At 47.0% G+C, this 8,986-nt stretch overlaps 1 long non-coding RNA gene across 1 annotated transcript; it reads right to left on the bottom strand.

Moving 5' to 3' along the window:
- Positions 1-3,933: 3,933 nt before the first annotated feature.
- On the bottom strand, positions 3,934-6,048 carry LOC126036770 (uncharacterized). The gene is made up of 3 exons (XR_007505360.1): positions 5,215-6,048; positions 5,013-5,125; positions 3,934-4,109 (listed from the first exon to the last, which is right to left on the bottom strand). It is a non-coding gene; the product is annotated as an uncharacterized LOC126036770 (long non-coding RNA).
- Positions 6,049-8,986: the final 2,938 nt, after the last annotated feature.

Below are 8,986 nucleotides of genomic sequence, written 5' to 3'. Positions count from 1 at the left end.
AAAGGCGACTGCTTTGGGACAGCCCTCTCTCCTGCGCTAACTTTAAAACTCCTCCCTGCTATTCCCAGCTTTGTCCCTTCCTCTCAGCCTGGTCCCTCAACTTAGCTTTCAGAGGGCTGAGGGTCCAAATCCATCCTCCACAAAACCACACGGGCTAACTGGGATGTTCCTCAAGGGGAACATTGCTCTTCAACATCTGCAATGAAAAAAACAAACACAAACAAATCAGAAAAGGGAGTAAGCATCCCGCTGGCCAACGCCAACTACTTCCCCAACTCCCCCCTCCTCACAAGTGCCACCGTGTTCACTTCCCCGCTCATTCCAGACTCAGACCCTGCAGCCATCATCACTCGTGGTATCTAAGGTACCGAGAGAAACCACGTTAGCGTGGCACTCGTGAGAAGCCATCGGCCCCACGCTCCTCCTCGCTAATCCACAGCTCACCTGAAACGCTCATCCAATTCAAAGATAGCCCACACAGCACCTCCACAACAGAAGGTAAAGGCTGAACCGAGCAGCCCCACAATACTTTGCTATTCAACACCGACCCGGCCGACGACCGCCTCACCTTCTCGGACCGCTCACCGGCATGCAGCTTTTCGGGAGACCTTATAGCAGACTTCACGGTACGTAAAGGGTGCCTATAAGAAACCTGCAGAGGGACTTTTTACAAGGGAGTACAGCCATAGGACAAGGCGGTAACGGCTTTAGTCCTAAGGAGGGTACATTTAGTTTAGGCGTTAGGAAGACGTTTCTCACTAGGGGTGGCGAGGCACTGGAACGCGTTGCCCAGAGAACCTGCGGATGCTCCCTCCCTGGAAGCATTCAAGGCCAAGTCAGATGGGGCTTTCAGCAACCTGGTCTTGCGGACGGCGTCCGTGGGGGAGGGCTGGAACTAGAGGATCTTTATGGTGCCTTCCAACCCAAACCATTCTACGATTCTATGACATTCAAATCCAACTGCAAAACTCCTCTGAGAAGGGCTGGTGAACCCTCCTCCCTTTCCCCAGCAGTCCCAAAACTTAAGAAACCCCTTTTCTTCTCCTCAACTGTCAGGAAAGGAACCCCACTGCTTCCTGACACCTCCTGCCCTCAATCTGCACTCCTGAACCCCCTTCAGTGGCTACTCCTCAAGAGCCGCTCTTCTGAGCAACATCCCAAATTCTGGGGGCACCCCCTAACCTACAGCTCCCCAGAGACTCTGAGCTCTGCTACATGCCCACAAAAGAAAGTCAAGTCCCAAGCCTTGTAATCTACGAGGGGCCTGCCACCAGCTGCAAAGATTCTAAGGACAACGTGGCATTCTGTGGGCAATGAGGAAAGGCACCCCAAACCCTGAAGGGCACTGTGCCTCACGGCCCTTCTGCTTTCATCAGTAGTACTAAAACTCCATATACAAATACATACAAGATGCTCACCCTAACCCCTGCTAAACAATGTCACCATCAGTCCCGTTAAGAGACATAACAACTTACACAGCAGAACTGTTAAAAACCCAACGTTCCTTCTTCAATAAAGTTGGGAATTGCAGGAAAACACAATGCATGAAGAATAAAAAAAAAACCAAACAACAAAAAAAACCCCCCAAACAATGCATACTATTAAACCATCTTTCTACCCCTGAACTGATGCAGAAACTGACACTAGGCCTAGTAGATGTAGAAATAGAACGTATGTTTAGTCTCAGTGTATTGCTAAATAAAAGACTCAGGAATTTGTTAGAAGGTTAACAACTGCCTCTGTAAGTTGATTTACGTAGACAAGCCAAGGACATAAAGCACAAGATTCCTGTGTCTGTAATATAAGACAAAATAACATGCCCTCTTTGAGGAGGTATTCTGTTTGATAAGAAAATATGTTCTGTCTCTTGTGGTGACTGAGCCAAAAGCTAGGTGATAAGCAGAGAAGTTGTTTGTGGGGCCCAGAAGGGGATCGTACTGCGCAAACTCGTACAACAAAGTTCAAACAGCGGACAAGTGAGGAATACTATGGAAGACCACCAGAGGACTCCAGAAGACCACCGAAGACCTTCAACACGCATGCATAAAGGACATTTACGTATGCTAATGACTTCTCGGAAAATCAATGAATATGTATATTATTTCTCAGAAATTTTATGAATATGTATGTAAGGCAGGTATTTAACCTATACAATTAGTCCCAGCCAGAAAGCACATTTGGAGGAGCGATCCTCCGTTCTTCCAGCGCTGCAATAAAGAATACTTAACTCCATCACTGAATGCTCATTTCGAGAAACAGAACACTCGAAACAAAATTACTGACCTGAAAAAAAGAAAGGGGGAAAAAAAAAAGCTGCATACAAGTGTGTCGTGGTTTCAGCCCAGCCGGTAACAAAGGACCACGCAGCCGCTCGCTCACTCCTCCCGCCCCCCTCCGGTGGGATAGGGAGGAGACAGAGGAGAGAAAAGGAAAAAAAAAAAGGAACCTCAAGGGTTAAGATAAAGGCAGTTTACTGGGACAACACAAAAACAAAATTGCAACAACAACAACAACGGTACTAACGAAAGAGTAAACAAAAAGAGTGATGCACAGTGCAACTGCTCACCACCCGGAACCCAACGCTCCACCACTTCCCCCACCGAAAGTCGAGCGCTCCCCGGGCCCGATCCCCATTTATATACTGAGCATGATATCACATGGTATGGAATAGCTCCTTGGCTAGTTCAGGTCAGCTGCCCCAGCTATGCCCCCCACATCCCAGGTTCCTGTAAAAATTAACTCTATCCCAGCTGAACCCAGGACAAAGTGTTACTTTCTACCACACATGCTGCTGAACCTTGACTGGTCCTGAAGCTCTTACCTCAGGCAGACACCTCTTCCCAAAGGGCTGAGCCAGCTCAAAAGCTGCAAAGCACTCAAGGAAGAGCTGAGCACCAACACCAGAGAAACCCAGGAGCACAATGAGCTCCCTCAGCAGAGCCTGTGGCTCAAATACCCCCGAGCCCCCACCCACCACCCTTAGCACAATCCCCTGGGAAAGGGGAAGGGCAAACCACCAGCAGCTATAAAGTCAGCTGGAGGAGCAGCAGCACTGTTCTCACCTGCCTTAAATTTACAGCAAATGAGACCCTGAACAGAGAAAGTCACCCTTACTGACAACGATGATACCTGCTCCTGTGCTACAGCTACACCTATTGCATCAGCAATGGGACCAGGTAGGGAATTCAACTTAATTTGTCTGGGGCCTAGATAGAAAACAATAGATGCCCTTCCAAACTAGGTAGGAAACTAGCTCATTAAATGCAATGACAATGTTGTTATCAAAAATGATGTGCTTTAGTTTCCTATAAAAAAGCCAAAACACTCTGGGGTTATGCTTCATTTCTAGCAAGACTGTGCATACCTCCTTACTTCTACCAGAACTACCTTCTGGATAGGAATGAATCAAAAAGCAGAATTAGATCCCTTAAGAATTCCGTCTCCAAAATATCTCTGGTTGCAAAACAAATTATTTCCTGTGAATAGCCAATGATGCAGAGTCCCCCTGAGCATGTCTCCAGCTGACTCCCTTAACAGAGGTACAAGAGCCCCAAAGCACAAAAGACACCAAAAAAACCCCATGGAAATACATGGGGGGGACCAGGCAGCAGCCATGCCCTACAAGGACAGGCCAGGGCAGGGCAGGGGGGCAACAACACCCCCTGCAGTCATGCAGGAAAGGGTCAGCAGAAGCCACACCCCCGCGGTTTGGGGTGGGGGGGAGGGGGGCTGCAGCCACAAATGACACCAAGAAAACATGGAACTTCAGGGATACACAGCGGGTGGGGGGAAGGGGGTGATGCCCCCACCAATCGGCATGGGAAAAAACTCACAGGGAAGGTGGGTTAGATGGCTAGTTTGCGGTGGTAAGATATCTGCACAAGAACATGCACAGGCTGGGGGGGGTCATGCATGAGGTTTACCTTCACCAGGGGCTCCACCCAGGTAATCCAGAGTAGGTAACCTCATCTGGGATAATCTGCAACAGCAATTCCGCTCTGGGTTCTTGACCCAACACCAGATAATCCACACTGCCTGCCCCATGGAGGGGGTGCTTCCCACAGGATGGGGCATCTGTTGAGCATCACCACACCCTTATGACAACACATCTGAAAAATTAAAATCACAACTGTATTTCAGCATATTAAGAAAATAACACCAAATGAGTAGAGGAATTCCAGCAAAGGGAGAGGCTAGCAGCTGCCCTAATTAGGACTCGAGCTAAACAGGTCAGCTCACAATGCAACACTTCCTTTAAAATGTAGACTGATGAAAACTGGTTTGCTGTTAGATAACTGTATAAGTGAGATTTGATAAATGATCATGTATTAACATTATTGTTGAAACAGTAGACAAAGGGTACCTGGGGACATAATTACAAAAGTGTAGTGAAGTGACTAACTAGTAATTATTCATAAGTTTTGCAGTTCTTTGCTCTTATGACTAGATGTTCCTGTACGCTAAATGAGAACAATGCTGAAACTGACCACATGTGATTGAAACTGCATTAAGCTTCAAGATCAAAGAACAAGGACAAGAATAAAGACTTCGAGGACAGCCAGCAAGAACTTCAAATAGGTCGGTGGTCGCAAAAGCAGCCCTTCATCTCAAATGGATCCTTCATTGCGCATGATCGGATGTAGGCAGTACTATGATAATCGGTTGCCGTCGTTTTTATGTATATGTGTACTAATCTGATTAATAAGCAATTAGTTATTCTATATAACCTGTTTGTGCTAAAGCTGTGGCATGCACACTAGGTGAAACTATCCCCCGTGCATCCAGCACTGCAATGAAGAATGCCCGCTTTCTAAAACTCCGAAACGAGTCTTAGGGAGTTTCTTTGACCAGCTTTTCAGTATCAGAGGTACAAGGGAGGAAAGAAAAAAAAAAAAAAAAAAAAGAAAAAATGGGCAGGGGTGTGGGAAAGAGAAGGGACCAGGGGAGGGAGGGGCAGGGAGGGACCAGAACGCCGAAGAGGGGAGACGGGGCCCCGAGGGCCCAGGGCTCACCACAGCTCTTGTTCTTGGCACTGCCAGGAGAATTTGCCAGTTCAGATGCTTCTTTCTGCTCCTCTCCCGCTCCCCACCTCTTCTGTAACTCCGGCAGCACGGCCATCCTCCCCCTAGGAGTAACACAGGTCTTGCAAGTCGAGGCTTCCTAGGCACGGAGCCTCGCTCGCTCGCACGCTATGTGGCCGTGCGGCATACGGACCCTGCGGTGCACCTCAGCAAGCCCCAGGGTCTGCTGTATCCCTCTGCATGTGGCATCAGGGTTGCAGGAGCGACAGCAGCCAGGCAGCAGACGCTGGCGAGAGATTTACAACAAAAAATAACGCCTGGTTCAGGTGACAGCCTGAAGGCAGGCCACAAGAGACCCAAAGCTGCTTCGTGCCGGAGGGGCAGCTCTGTTCGGCAGGAAAGGCCGCGGCCCAGCGCACCAGATGCGAGCGGCCCACCTGCAAGCTAGCGATACCCCGGCGACCCTGGGGCTCGGTCGGGGTGGGCACCTCCGTGCTATCAGAACACTGCTCTCCTAATCCTGCACGCACGCAAGGCTTCTTGCGCGGGGCTTGTCTCTTATCGAAAAGACGCTGCACAGTGTTACTTACCGCCCTGCCCTCTGGCGTGCAAAGTAATCAGACGTGAGGCAGGGAAAGCAAAGAGGCCTGTCGGGATATTAGATGTCCTCAGCAGAGGACCATAGAGCCCTCGAGGTTCCATCTTTGCTCCCTACAGGAGCGTGGCTCCGCACTCCTTGCCGCTCCTGCCAGCAAGCGTCACAATTGCCCTTTGCCGCCTGCAACACGGCCCCAGTACTGCCGCTTACAGAGCGAGAGGTGCTCGCTATAAAGCGGCGATGAAGAACAAGGACGGCCCGTCGAGATGGCAGGAGGAACACAGAGAGCCTCCAGCATTAGCCAGGCAGGGCTTGCAACTCACCTCGTGTCCTGGTTTAACGCCAGCCGGCAACGAAGGCCCACGCGACCGCTCACTCGCTCCCCCGCCCCCAGCGGGACGGGGAGACAAGCGGAAAGGGCAAAAGTGAGAAAACTCGTGGCTTGAAACAAAAACAGTTTAATCATCATGAAAAAGAAACAACAACAACTTGTAAGGAAAAGAAGGAAAAAAAATTACAGAGAACATGGTGCAGGCAGCACACCAGGGGTCTGGAGCCTGATGGATGATGGGGGGTGGTGGTGTGGAATACGGAGGAGGGAAAGGAGGGAGGCAGGGCAGGAGACAGGAGAGCAGGGGGCGCAGGGGGAAACAACTCACATGGGTTAAAAACTCGTGTGGGTGAAGGGAGTGGGCTGGAGCAGGAGATGGGGGTGTGCATGGGGGAGACACGGACATAGTGGGGAGGGTAGGTGAGGGTACAAAGGTGCATGGGGGGGTACTAAAACCAGATGTGCTGCTTCACAGAAATACGGTCCCACCTGAATTCAGTAGTAGGCTTTCTTCTGCGCTTAAACATTAATCAGGCATTTAAAAGCTTCAGTAGACTTGCAAACTGAAACCTCTGACAATTTACGTAGTCTTCCAATTTTAATTCAACAGTTTTCACTGAGAATGATATGTGTTAACCTAAATCACACAAAGTGAATAATATCATGTTAGCCATGTAGCCTTTATTAAGAGGTTGAAATTACCTTCTCGGGATCGTTTAAGCTTCTAAGCGTAAAATAATTAGTGTAGCTTACAGATGTGGAAGAGAAATCTTTTGGTATCATAACCAAAGTAGTCTTCTCCTCTATGAATGGCAACACAATCTGTAATACTGCATCGACACTTCAAAACCCATTCTGTCTCTCCCCTTTTGTCATCCAATGTTGTCTTTTAGATATTTCAAGAAATTCCTTCATTGTCTATCCCATAAAATGAGAAGTAGATTATTACGGAAGAGCTCCACAGATAAAAAGTTAATGCATTAGACTAGCTGTGATATAAAAATCACTGGAGATATATTTATGTGTGATGTTCTGATGAATTATCTAGTTGTTTACAATTGCTAGGACTTCTCTCAGCGGTAAATCACTGGCAATGTGCACGAACACAAGAAACTCTTCATGGGGCACATTCATCCTTTATGCAGTTAAATGAAGTTTTTAAATCACAAAAAGATTTGGCTGTTACACAGTCTGTGTAAATTACATGATAGTAACCCAAACCACAAGACCATGTCTCTCCTACTTTGCTCTGTTGCAGAAGAATCTCAGCTTGCAAAGCAGATCAGTTTTCTGTAACACAGATAACCAGGGTTCACACAGTCAGACTTTTCAGTTAGAAGGCCACAGAAAGAATCATAAAGAGACCAAGTATCTTTTCCTTAAGCATCCTGTTTACAGACAGCTATGTTACCTCCAAGTGCTATGAACGTTACTTTCTCTAAAACTATCTTCCATTTAGTTTTCCTTTTTTTTCTTCCCCCCCCCCGGAAACAATCTTATAGCTTAATCCTTATAGGATTTTTTTCAAGTTTTGTTTTTTTTTCTAATGAGTATCAACACATGAAAACTCAAGGCCAGCAGAACCAACGGCTGCTGAGCATCAAACAGATGCATCCACTCTGAAGAGCTTTCAGAATTCTGCAGCACTCTACCACACGGTTTCTGGCGACACAGCCTGAAGCAGGGTTTAAACAAACGATCCAGCTTAGTATCTGCCTGTAGTGCAAAGAATAGCAATCTCTTGGCCCACGATTTGGGTTTTATATAGACTTGGGCCATAAACAAATGCAACAGATGTAGAAAAACTGAAGACCGACAGCAACTGGAACGTAACTATTCTTTTTCCACTCCATCAACCCGTTGGAAAACTCACTCACTCGTGCACTTACGTAACTGAGCACAAAGAGAACAAAAAGAAAGGCTTTTATTCAGAACAAATTAGTGTGTCTTTACAGGAAAGTAACAGTTTCAACTTACAAAACCAGCATCATCATTAGTGATGCACCTTTCCTGAATAAGGGATAAAAGAAGAGGATAACCATTGCTTTTACTGATACGTTCTTAATAATTAGCTGAGCACTTCTAAAGAGGAAGAACTTTGCTGCTTTCAGGACCGAAGTAAGAAAAAGTCTAAAGCATAGTCTTCCTGACGTGGGAAGACGTGTCCGCAAGAGAGGCACACGGTCCGATACAGAAACGTATCTATGTCTCGCTGAAAATTTGCACTCTAAGCATCACCAGCTTCTGCTTCCAGGGCAGTATACCACCAGCTTAACCGGAGGGTAGTAATTTTACCCCATACAAGAAGTCAGAACACACGCTATCCTTTAAGGAGGCAGAACAATAACCAAAGCAGAAAAAGGCTTAGAAATTAAGACAAGATGGCACTTGCTCAGACACACAGTGAGGAGGTGCAAGCTGGGTAAGACAGCAAAATGGAGATTGTTCCTCATTCACACAGAGCTGATTTCGACTCGAGTTGGTCGTCCTCTCCTCTTCCCACAAAATTAGGAATGCTTTTACGCAGGAAGTCCTGACTTTGTAGCCATCTATGCCAACAAACAAAAAACTATTCTAGGTCTGCTCTTGTGGTATTTAGGAAGTTGCAGAATTCAGCTTAGGGATGCATAATCACAGTATTTAATTACTGTTTCAGTACTGACCTACCTACACCAGCAGATAATAAACTAAAAATCACAGTGCTTCTGATTTGGTATAAGCCAACAGACCTCCAGATTGTTTTCAGAGCATGTAAAGGTACAGCTCTCTGGGCATCATGGCAATCATAACTGCCAAACGACTTGACAAGCTTGTAAACATCCAAACTGCTGCAAACACATCTATACATACAATAATGGATAAAACGTAGATGCGTTCCACCTACACGCTTATGCAGGCAAACACTCGTGAGTTAAAAGCCACTGTATGAACCAGCTTACGGAGCGCTTAACAAAGCCAGTGATTCCCTTGCACACCTGAAGACCAGAAAAACATTCACCAAAATAAAGTTAGGGACATGCTCTTTTTTTTTTTTCT

Source organism: Accipiter gentilis, unplaced genomic scaffold (genome assembly GCF_929443795.1).
Source record: "Accipiter gentilis unplaced genomic scaffold, bAccGen1.1, whole genome shotgun sequence".
Lineage (NCBI taxonomy): Eukaryota > Metazoa > Chordata > Aves > Accipitriformes > Accipitridae > Astur > Astur gentilis.
The sequence above is the reverse complement of the archived record's forward strand: the minus strand, read 5'-3'. Positions and strand labels throughout refer to the sequence as shown.